At 49.3% G+C, this 12,429-nt stretch overlaps 1 protein-coding gene across 5 annotated transcripts in view; it reads right to left on the bottom strand.

The window, feature by feature from the left end:
• Tns3 (tensin 3) overlaps positions 1-11,595 on the bottom strand; it is a 237,110-nt gene extending 225,515 nt beyond the window's left edge. For all 5 annotated transcript variants that reach the window (XR_013111758.1, XM_034508403.2, XM_076938142.1 and 2 more), the window contains exon 1: positions 11,439-11,595. The gene's annotated coding sequence lies outside the window, so the exon portion shown is untranslated. The remainder of the gene's footprint in view (positions 1-11,438) is intronic.
• Between the last annotated feature and the right edge of the window lie 834 nt (positions 11,596-12,429).

Below are 12,429 nucleotides of genomic sequence, written 5' to 3'. Positions count from 1 at the left end.
CTCGTAAAGATAAGCTAGAATGTTCCCAGCTGGGCACAGAACCGCTAGCATCCCACGCACACTCATGCAAAGCATGTGGGCATCAGACAAAGATAAAACAGAGCCTCTGAGTCAGGTAATTCCTGGACCAAGGACACAAAGCTATCTTGTCCTTGGAGTTTAGTGACAAGTGAAAGATCAAACATGTTACCGCCCACTTCTCAGGGTATATCAGAAGGAGGGATATGGCTACTTTGGTCAGGGCATAAGCATGAAGACTTGTGACAGACAGCATGCCCCTCCCCCCCCATTAGAACACCCTGGAGGGGACAAGGGCTAAGAAAGCTTGAGAGGCCTTGCAGCCAACCTAGTGGGGGAACGGATGGTCTGGCATGAGGTCACTGCCCCTACTATAAAAGGCTTCTTTGGCCCCAAGAAGAAATCATATCAAGGGGGAAGAAAGACCACAAGTTTTTCTTAGCTTTTATATAGGAAGGTCCTTGGGTGTGCAACCCCAGACAACCACCAACCACTCAGCAAGGCCCTCCATACTGACACGTCTTCAGCATCACTTCACAGGAGCTTATGGACAGTTCTAGAACCACCTGGTAGCACAGGGCAGAGGCAGGTGTGAGAGCCACCTTGTTCCTGCAGTCTTCCCCAAGCCATTCCTCTCACCCCCAGAACAAATAGGCAGGGCCAGTTTGTCCCCAGCAGTTCCAGGCCGAGGCCCTCATCTTATTTGCACAAACCATCTGGCACCACCGGAGCCAGAGAACTGGTGTTCCTGAGACACGTGGTTCTGACAACAGGCCGAATGTGGCGGAAATAACGAAAGGCCAGACCATAATTCCAGAGGTTAAAGGGACACAGGACAATAGAGAACATAGCCAGGCAAAAGTGTCTGTCAGCTCAGCCCCACTCACCCTCCCAGCTCATCCTGGCACCGAGAACTGACCCAGTCTGCCTGGAGCTGGGCTGGGCTGGGCTGGGCTGGCAGTGTGCGCCCAACTGAATTCAGAGGCCCCAGCTGGACATTTACCAACAGTCCCAGCCACAAACACCCACAGGGCCAAAGTCAGCACTAACGCTCCAGTGCGTGCCCAGCGCCATCAGAGAGCCGTGTTGGTCACAGGTGTCTGAGTTCACCCAGGAAGCTCCAGAAACCAGGACAAGGAAACCAGTCAGTGCTCCTTCTGGGAAGGAATGCAGAACTTGGAGATATGACTACAACCTACAACCTATGGGGGCCGCTTCTTCACAGAGTTTTCTCAGGTTACCTGCAAAATTAGAAGAGCACCCAGTTCCTCGGCCAAACAACAAGGAATTGGAGTTTTCAGAAAGAAGCATTAACAAGAATCACTCGTGAAAAAGTCAGCCCTGAAGTTGGGGGGCTAGACGGGTTTGGTCATCACCATGAGCACTCTGCAAAGCCATTTCCATCACTCATGTAAAGACAGTGGGAGCATGGGGCATACTTAAGATTGGGGCCGGGGGAGGCTTTGTGAAAACCATCAGAGCTAGCTGCATATGCATACACGGTGCCTCTAACGCCAGAGCCTCTGAAAATGACCAGACCGGAGGAGGAGAGTATCATTCGCCACGGTGTGAGAAGGTTACAGTGTGAGAATCGTTCGCCTTCAGTCATTCTGTTCATTTTATTATCCCTAACAAAATGCCTTCTAAGAGCAGGGAGCCAGGGGGGAGGGACTTAAAGGAAAAGGACAAATAACTGTTTCATGTTGCTAAGGTTTCACTGGTTCTATTTCTTGATTGTCACCAGCCGGTTAAGATGACACTCTTGTTAAAGGAAAATGAGAAAGGTCTTTGAGGAACAAGGAAATAGAGGTGTTTTGGAAAAATGAGGCTACGTAGTGTAGTGGTGCACAGTGGACCCACAGAGGTAAGGCTCACTAATACAGTCTGAGTACTGTTCCTGCGTGGCCCACAAGAGAGACACATGCTAGAAGCTTGATTCCGTGTGGAGGTACTGAGAGGTAAGGGGCACCTGTAAGAGGTGGAGCTTAATAGAAAATGGCATATTGTAAGTTGTCTATAACCTCAGAACGTGGGAGGAGCATCAGGAGTTTCTGGTCATCCTCTGCTGGGTAGTGGAAGGTGGCTAGGTCACTGGGGAAAGCAACATGGAAACTCATGAGATCCTGAGCTATCAGAGAATAGCACTGAATCACAATCCGGCTTCCTGTTTCAAGATGTGAGCACTCTCCTGGATGTGTTCCCCCGTCATTGTGCTGCCTTCCCCCATTAGACCCTCACCAGGATCTAAGGAGTATTGGACTTGCCATCTCCAAAACTGTTTGCCAAACAAACCTTATTTTTCCAAAGCCAACTTGCGTTGGGTGTTTTGTTGCAGTAACTCTCAATTGACTAACACATCCACCTACCTGTCTTTCCTTAGGAGAGAGGTCAGGACCCAAGTTCTAGATTCCACCCTGCCTTCCTCTTCTCCCCGTGTCCCAGTCATTCCTTATGCTTCCTTTTCTGGGAGAATGATGAGGATCAGGCTTTCCATAAGCCAGCAAAACCATACCTGATCTTGCTTTGCAGTTTATATCCTCAGAATTTCACCTCCACCTCCCACCCTGAAGATCCCTTGTGGCCACCTTCCCTAAGGGTCTACCGGGCCCCTGAGATCAGTGGGTACTGGTGCAGATTTGCAAGCCATGTTACTGCCAACTGTGGGGAACTGCCCTATGCCTCATCTCACTCTAGTTGATAAGTACAATCCTCTTCCTGAGTCTTTCCATTCTTCTTGGCCTTATGCAATTTCCCTTGGCTAGTGCAGGTGGTTACTGCTGGAGGTTTGATCTACACAATCAAGCCTCCATGTGGCCCCACCTCCTTCAACATCTTGAAAAGAAGCCAGAGATGACCACCTATGTAGATCAGTCGTGCCCCCCCCCCCCGCAAGGGCCCACACTCCCATCTGGCTTAGAAACTTCAAAAAATCTGGGTGAACATGAGGATAAGTGGTCCCTCCTCCTTCCAAGCCTGACCAATTGTGCAAATGGTCACACTAGGAAGGGTGCCAGTAATTCTGGTTCAGTTTGATTCTGGTTCAGTGTGTTCCAAGTGGGACGGGCAGCCATTTGTTGACACTCCTGAGTTAGAATTGTGAATACATTCTTAGAGGGTAAAAATTAACCAGTGCCAGCCACGAGAGTGTTATGGCTCTTGCTGCTGTTCCCAGCGAGCTCTCTGTACTGATCAGAAAAGCTGCCTCCTCCCAGTGACTCAGGGGCCTCCTGCGCCATTCAACAGAGCCAAACCAGAGCAAGCTGGGCTCTGCGCTATTCCCTCCAAATTTCGGCTGAGGTAACCCTGTGTAATTGCACTCATAGATCATAAGTGCTGGCATGTGGTTCCCAGACCGAACCATTTATCCAAATTAAAACCATTCTCCTGAAACAAAGTCAGACCCTTTTAATTGAAAATAAAACCAAGCAGCCCTAAAGGCACTTACTTGGACTGACTGTCTCTCTCTCTCTCTCTCTCTCTCTCCCTCCCTCCCTCCCTCCCTCCCTCTCTCCCTCCCTCCCTCTCTCCCTTTCTCTGTCTCTCCTCTCTCAATGAAATGCATTCTTCTTTCTTTCTCATTCCATTAATCACCAAGTTTATGCAATCTGTCAAAATAGCTTGCTAAGAAGCCTCCGTCATCCTTTTCTGTAGGCTTGGTTCTTACACTGTGGGTAGCAACCAAGAGCCTGAGGACGCTGAAAAGCCAGGGATCGATCATCCAGTGTCTTGGCTGCAGTCTGGCCACTTCAAGGAACCCAAACGAGCTGTGGTTGCTTCTAGGTATCTAACCAAAGAACAGAGATGAGGGACAACATGGCCATGTCCCAGTAGCATTATCTCTTACCACCCAAAGGTGGAAGTAGCCCAGATGTCATTAACTGACAACTGGATCTGTAAGACAAGGTGGATCCACACTGGAGTGCTAAGTATTAAGTACTGGAATATTAAGCCTGAGTACTATTAAGCCTAAAGAAGGAACGAATGGAATGAGGGAAAGAAGGAAAGCCGACATTCACTATACCACAGATGATCCTTTAAGGCATTATGCCTGTCACAGAAGGGCGGGGGGAGTCCACTTACAGGAGGACCTCAGAGCAGTCCAACTCACACAGACAGAAAGAAAACTGACAGTTGCCAGGAGCTGCAGGAGAGAAATAGGGAGCCAGTGTAGTTTTACAAGATGCTGAGTTCTGGAGATCCATGGTACAGATGGTTGCACAGCAACATGGATGAATGTACTGAGAAACACAGAGCTGGGCGCTGTTAACAGTTAAGATGCTAACATTACATCACGTGGAGTTTATCACAACAATAAAAGAAAGTCTGAGTTCTTCTCTCTACCCACTAGAAATCTTCCCAGAAACATGACTAGGTAGGATCCACCCAAAAATCTACGTGCAAAGATGTACACCATTTACGACCAACAGACAGACAGATGGATAAGCCCCAGTAACTACACTTAGTGTACATACTGCCAATAGCAGTCCTGCTTATACGGTTATTTTCAAACTGGAAAATGCGTAAGCTGCCACAGTGTTCTTAAAGGATCTGAGCTTGATCAATTCAAAAGGCACAGGAAACACAAGACACCCACCAATGTACTCCAGGGACTTGTGTCTTAAACATCCCCGCAAGAACCAATGTGTCTCCAGACTGTGATTTTATTAGGAGCTGGTAGAACTTTCAGGAGACCAAGCGGGGAAGGCAGGTCATTGGGGGTGTGTCCTTGAAGGGGATATTTGGGACCCTTTCTTGCTGGCTCTGTTTCCAGGTTGCCAGGAAGTGAACTCCCTGCCAAGATAACTGTTCCCTTTCTACATAGCTGCTCCCTGACTGCACAAGCCAAAATGAAATGTTCCTCCTTGTCACATATTTCCTTGGGTTTGTTTCACTAGGACAGACAGCTCACTGAGAGGACATTGAGCCAGATTCCTTAGCATTTTTCCAAGCTTATCAAAGTCTACAATGAGGGCAGGTTTTATAGAAACATAGTCCAAAATGCAGCTAGAAAACGAAAACGTATCCATTACCTCAACACTAAAACTATGGGCTGGAGAGATGGCTCAGTGGTTAAAAGCACTGACTGCTCTTCCAGAGGTCCTGAGTTCAATTCCCAGCAACCACATGGTGGCTCGCAACCATCTGTAATGGGATCTGATGCCCTCTTCTGGAGTGTCTGAAGACAGCTACAATGTACTCGTACAAAATAAACAAATAATGTATTTAACAAGAGTAAAACTGAGGAGGATTTGAAAACACATTTCCAAACAGCCCAGTCCCCAGCCCTATGTGAAGCACCTATATACTAAGCCTGCCTTTCCTCCACCCTTGGGCACCTGACTCTATAGGTGTTTCCACAGGAATTAAACTGGACACTCCTGTCCCCATCACTGGGATGAAGCCATTTATCATTCTAACCTCCCTGAGAAAACGAGTGTCTCCTCCCAGATGTGATAACACATCCAAACCAGGAAATCCTTCCAGTCCCAGACTGGGTGCTTTACAGACACATTCATAAGGAAAATTCAGCTCAACCAAAGTAGCATTGGACCTGGAGCCAGCAAGCAACAAGGGTCACAGTCACATACGACCCTGCTCCCTGCTCAGGTGCCTGGGCTGCAGGAGAGGGCTGCTGAAGCCTGGGTTTTATCTCAGGTTTGTGAGATGCCAGAGGCTGGTCTGTTGATTTCCCTGAGCACATTTCTGATCTACTTTCAAAATGGCCAGTAAGGAGTAGGTGAGTAAGGAAGCCTCTCAGAAAGGTGATGGATTACCAAAGTAGAGAGGAGCTCCAGGACCAGGCCGAGGGAGGCCTTTGTTCTGGAAGGAATGTGCACAGGCTCAGACACCCTGGCTAATGGCCCAGTGTGGCCCCAAGGCTGCCCGCCCGCCCGCCAGCAGGCCAGATGTGGGTCTGTACAGTTTATTGTGGGCCCACCGTAAGGCTGCAAACTGCAGCTGTGCTCCAAGGTAATGAAAGCCAGGATTCCTGAACCCTCTGGTGGGAAATAACTGGCTCCTGTGGGCCTGGAGTGGGCTGGGCTCTTCTTCTGTAAAAAGAGAAGCAACTCACAAGGTCCCACCCACAGCTTCAGAGTGATTTCTTTTTTATCTCCCAACTACTGGATTCTGAAGCATTAAAAACATCAGACTTGGTCCCTATTTCTCATAACAGTTCTACTACAAACTACACACGAGGGCTAAAGAGATAGCTCAGCGGTTAAGGCTTTTGCTGCTTTTGAAAGAGCTCTGGGTTCAGTTCCAGTACCCATACTGTGGCTCACAACCTCTTGGTTATGGGATACATGTGATGTACATAAATACATATAAAATGCAAATAGGTATTTTAAAATAAGTAAATAAATAAAATGTACACATGAGGTATCATATAACACTGTCTGCTAAGGAGCCAATCAATCCCCTTTCATCTACTTGGAAGTATCCCCTGGTCTATGGAGTGTGGCTTGCCTGTCGGTCATTAGCAGGCACTCAGGTTAAAACTTCCTGGGCCTTCCTTGGGCAGCCGTAATCAGATTTTCTAATATCTTCGAAAGAGAAACAAAGGCAGGTTGTAAGGGTGTGTGGTTGTGATTATCTCTCTCCCGAAGAGAAGAGGAAGAGCCAGTAACTTAATGTGCCATAATTAGAGCTGAAAGGAAGGAAGAGGAGATGTCAAGAAAGGCTGGCCTCAGTGTCTGAGGAAGCAGCTGGGACCAGAGTTCTGGCTGCAGTATCTGAGTCAAGCTGGTTCATTCGAGGAGGGTGAGGCATTCCCTCCCAGGGGCTGAGGAAGTCCCCTCTTTGAGCAAGCAATCAAGCACTGTAGACATTGGACTCATCCAGAACCCAACATCCCACAGTGTGGGCGGGCTATTCACACTCACTAGCACTTCATGTCTCCTCCAGAAAATGGAGAAAATCAGGGTGGAAAATCAGGCTAAGGGCAGACGGAGACGCTGGCACAAGCCACAAGCACTGGGGAATGTGACATGCTTCCCAGCTTGGGGTGGATGCAGAGATAAAAGTCCAACCCTTTCATGGATGCCCCCCTGGAGCACCTGAAGCCATCCTGGACAGATGCTCCACAGGAAAATCTTCCAGATCACTGCCCTAACACTTTCAGCATAATCTTTCATGAAGTTTGCCCATTTGGGACAAAATGAATTAAGGCCAGCTTATTGCTCTTTTTTTTTTTTTTTTAAGATCATTATAGTTTTTAATGAATCTATAGATCATTATGATGGCCCTCAAGAATGGCTACTTTGGGCCAGCAAGATACCTCAGCAGGTGCCGGGCGGTGGTGGCGCACACCTTTAATCCCAGCGCTTGGGAGGCAGAGGCAGGCGGATTTCTGAGTTCGAGGCCAGCCTGGTCTACAGGGTAAGTTCCAGGATAGCCAGGACTATACAGAGAAACCCTGTCTCGAAAACAACAACAACAACAAAAACAAACAAACAAAAAACAAAACGATAAAAAAAAAAATACCTCAGTAGGTAAGAGTGGTTGCCCAGTGACCTGAGATCAGTCTCTGAAACCCACCCACATCATGCAAGGACAATGGACTTCAACAAGTTGTCCTCTGGCCTTCACACATAGGTCAGAGAATACATGGGTATGCACACACACATACAGGCACACACACACATACACACCTCATACAGAACAAACAAACAAATATAAAATGTTAAAAAAGAACATTTCTGGAGGCCTCTGACTTGTGCTGTCTTTCGTTTCTTAAGCAGGATGGTTCCAATCATTGATCCCCTTCCTTTCCTGGCTTCCTCCTGTGTGGCAGAGCCCGTCCACACTGGGCATCTGTGCTGCCACACGAGGAACTCTAAACACAGCTACACCGGAACGGGTACAGTGGCTCCTATCTGTAATTCCAGCACGTGAGAGGCAGCAGGATTCACCAAAAGTTCAAGGTCACGTGAGTTGTAAAAACAAAACAGGTCCCTAGACATTCTCGGAGAATGCAGTGTGCCATACAACAGTTTGTGCCACAGGAAGACCTGCCACACAGACACTGAGGACCTCCCCAGGGACTCTGAGTGCAGCACCAAGCCCCTTACCACAACAGCAGACATACTCAAAACATTCCTGAGGCAGAATTCAAAAGAAAGTTCCAAGAAACTTGGGGAAAACAGACATCAGGGAAATCAATGTCCCTGTCCCTAAGCTGCACTCAGCAAAGTGTGCGTGTATAGAGCATGGTGGGGGAGGGGTGCGGCTATGACAAAATAGGATCCCAATTTTGTTCTCAATGTAACAGAATGGATACGTGCATTTTTGTCTTGAGATTCACTTTGTTTACTTCCTTCTGTAGTCCTGGTGATTGAACCCAAGTTCTCACACCCTACACAAATGCTCCACCAAAAGATACACCCCATCCTGGGGGGTTTTGAAATGCAGTACACACTCTTCACCCATGCTAAAGAGTTTAAACGTCATTTCCACGTGGAGAGTCCACTGAGGAGACATAGGTTTCACTATGAGTATTAGGAGCAACTGTGCTCTGGTTGCAAACACTCTCTACTCTCTTCTCTCTGAGAAATACAGGATGGCTAACACTTAGCCAAATACCTACAGAAGCAGCTAGCCTAATCCCCTTACTCTAGCAGCAGGGGCTCTGAGTAGATGAAGTTTGCTCTATGTCATTACATCACTGATGGCAGGTTTCTTTCTAGGTGAAATGAAGACTCACCTGTTCCCCAATGCTTTACAGTCCTACAAGGAGGAGCCAGGTTAGTGCACCTCTTAAAGAACTTTTGCCTAGACCCCATGTAAATCCACCCTAACTCCTGCCACAGGGAGCAGACACATCAAAATCCACCCAGCCACAAAGAGAGAGAACATACAGGGAACAGTCTATCAAGAGCCCCCGTGAGGAGTCCTTAGTAAGGAAGGATGCAACCAAGGTAGTCAGTCAGTGATGCCTCAGACTGGTGGCATGGTCCAGTGAAAGAGTGTTCTATTTTCAGAAAGAAAGAAAGAAAGAAAGAAAGAAAGAAAGAAAGAAAGAAAGAAAGAAAGAAAGAAAGAAAGATCCTTTGCTAGCAGTACCCAGCACCCCCCACCATCCAGGTTCAAACACAGGGTCAGAACAGGCATCCCCTGAACATATTCATTGCTAACAGCAGGCTGATCCTAAGTAACAAAATGTGGCCCCAGGGGCAGGCTGCTTGCAGACATACGACTAGTTCCCAGGCTTTGGAAATTTGCTTGTAATTTTCCTTGTCTGTAAAATTGGTCCTTGTGTCCTGGGCAGACAGAAGCTGTGACTGCCAGACAGACTCAAATACCCTCTCTCCCTTTTGTATCTTCCACTCTACCTTCTTGTCTTGTCTAACTGACTCCTTGTCAGGCTGTGGCTCTGCCACGTGTAATAACTCCCCTAGTACCTTCTACAGAATAGTAACATATTTGACCTTGTGAACTATGGAGTCAGCATTTGCAAGTAGCTCAGTTTCAAAATACAGCAGGCCAGAAGGACACTTTGTAAAAGCTAATCGATTTGCATTTTGGAGTGTGGTGTTCCCTGAAGCAACTACTTTTTTCCATCTTCTTAGTGGTTATGGTTTGTATAGAAATAACTCTTCTGCTGCTGCCGACAGCTTTAGCAGCCTCTGCAGAGGAGCTAGCCTTAGCCTCAGCGGAAGAACTGCTGCTGTTTGGACAATCATTCAAAGCGAACTGACACAGGAGCAGCAGCAGCCAGCCTTCAGGAGCCGGGCCACAGAACTCAGGCGTTGTGTCCCAGAATCCTAGCTACTCCTCCACATTTCAACTTCATAAACAGGATAGTTGGCATTTCTTTGCCCATATGCAAAATGAGTGTGATAATCCCACTTCCCTCTTCCTTCCAAAAGTCATTTGGGTGAATTGAAATGAACAGGCAAAGAGTTTAGTACATTCAGCCAGAGGTCGTTATTGCCCTGTCACTCTGGAGGGTCACCATGACTTTGTAGGAGGTCGGAGGTCTGGCTTCTTACCAATTGTTCCAGTTAGAGCCCCAGGACCCAGCAAATTCACCCCCTTGTTGTGTACACACACACACACACACACACACACACACACACACACACACAGAGTTTCTAATACACACTCCAAGTCCTGGCCTAGCCTCCTTCAGCTTCCAGCTGCAGCCATTCCTGCCCCCTTCCTGGTCCTCAGCACAGAAAAGCTTTTCTTAATACTTGTTGATTGATTTGCAAATATAAAGTCATAGGCCCCAAAGAGGGAAGCAACCAAATCACAAGGACACTCAAATCTCTTTTAACAGGCAAAGAACTAAAAGCACTTTAAAAAAGTATTCATATGGACAGACCAAAGCCTCAAGGAAATTCATCAATATGTCAAAAGGATTAGCTCTGATGAATAATATACATTATTAATACAGTAACTCCTGTATTCCTGGTTTGGAGTGTCGTTTTGGAGCTCTATACAATGGGGCGGAAGGCACAACTCAGAAAACAAAGTTGGAGTGGGCTGTGACAGAGCCTGGGGCGTTCCAATCAATTGTGGTCACCCTAGATAGTGCGGTCCACTGGACCCACGCCCTGGAGGGAACTTTTTGTGTTCAGTCACGCTAGAGAGTCCGGATCACCTGCTGGCACCGGCCAGAATGCCAGTTGGGGGAATGAAGGGGCTCGGGGTCTCTTCTCGCAGCATAGACTCTTAAATCAATCCAAGCAAACGTACCCAGGGGCAGAACACAGCACTGCACAGAAACCCCGGGGCCCAGGATCCTCCCTCCTACTTGTCAGCTACAGTGCCCGCGTGCCAGGAGGCACGTGCCACAGGTGGCCCCCAGGCCTGCGCCTGCACCCGTACTCCCTCCGAATGATGGGAAAAGGCGCGATGAGACCCCTGGCTCCCAAGCAACCGAAAGGAAAGGGAAAGAGGCACACAGGTCACTTGCCTGAAAAAGGCGGGAGTAAAGTCCTGAAAAGTCTCATTGCAGCCCCAAGCGGCTCTCCGTCTCCTCGTCCCTAACTGTCTCAGGGAGCAAAGTCCTCAGGGCCGGGGCGGCGATAGTGCCGCTCCGCCCGCGCCCGCCTAGTAAGGCGCCGGGCGCTGCGACCCGAACCCTGCCGGCCGGCGCCCCAGCCGCGAGTCCCCAGCCCTGCTCAGCTCCGGCGAATCGGCCCGCGCCGGCCCGGGAACCTGGCTGAACCCCAGCCTCCCGATCGCCGCAGACCCCCCTGGCAGTCCCTCAGTCCTGAATCCCGAACGCCCTTCCCGCGCCTTGTCCCCACACCCTCAACTGTCTCCGCGCCCAGGTTTGGTGTCTGCTCCTCTGCGTCCCAGCTCCAAGACCCCGAACGGCCAGGCTCTGGAACCTGAGCGGGGGCCCCAAACAAAGAGTGTGGAGGCGCGTGGCCGCCCCTGCCCTGCTGCCCTGCTCCCGGCCCCGGTACCTGGGCGAACCCGCAGCGCGGTCCGGCGGGGTGATGGCCGAAGCGAAGCTGGGCTCCGAGTTGCTCGCGGGCGGGCCCGTCCTCCTGGCTGGCGGCCCGCGCCCGCGGCAGGGCCCCCTCGAGGCGGCTCGGGCAATCGCCACGGACGGCCCGCGCACCGGAGCCCTGCCGGTCACCTGGTCTCATCTTCCTAACAATGTCCTGCGCTTCCAGGAGCTGGACACCCCCGCACCCACCCCTCGGGCTCCTGACCCAAAGGATGAGCTCTTAAAATACCCTCCCACTTCGATGACTTCCCTAAATACCTCGGGGCCCCAGTATTCTATAGGCTCAACAGTTCCAGGTCTACATAAGTGCACCTGGAGAGGGAGGTTCGAGTCCCATTCCTGAAAAACCAGTTTATTCTTTCATTCAGTGTGTCTAAGTGTTGTGCCTGCCGGGAGGAAGTCCTACAATACCCTCCAGTGACTTATTATCTAGTGGGAGCTATATGTGTATCAAGCAGCAGTCTACAAGATAGCTCAGGAGGCTTCAAGGACCCCTGCAAGTTCCAGAATTCACCAGGCAGGAGAAGATGATGGTGCTGGCTAGAAGTTTCTTGACTTCTTAAAGTGAACCTGGCAGGAGAGAACAAGGTGAAAGCAGGTCAGGAACACAGGACAAAGAAGATCTCCTGAACAGGCTTTCTCAGATGAGGATAGAGAAAGATTTCCTAAGAGATCCCTAAGATTCGGATAGCTAGGCCTCTGTCCCCATTTCCTCATTGTGAACTCCAGGGAAGGGATGGCAGGCTATTGTGTGGTCTTTCAAACACTTCTGCATAAATGAGATGGAATTTCCATCAGTTTCAAGTGGGCACCAGTAGTACTTAATGTCTCCGATTCTGTTGTGGGAAAAAACTCAGGGTAGCTTTATGTCTTGCAAAAGAGAGTAGAAATTGCATCTGCCCAGTGCAGCAACTGTCGGCGGAGCCAGGTGAGGGCACTGCCTG

Source organism: Arvicanthis niloticus, chromosome 7 (genome assembly GCF_011762505.2).
Source record: "Arvicanthis niloticus isolate mArvNil1 chromosome 7, mArvNil1.pat.X, whole genome shotgun sequence".
NCBI classification, from domain to species: domain Eukaryota; kingdom Metazoa; phylum Chordata; class Mammalia; order Rodentia; family Muridae; genus Arvicanthis; species Arvicanthis niloticus.
Note: the sequence above shows the minus strand (reverse complement) of the source record. Positions and strands in the feature narration are given on the sequence as shown.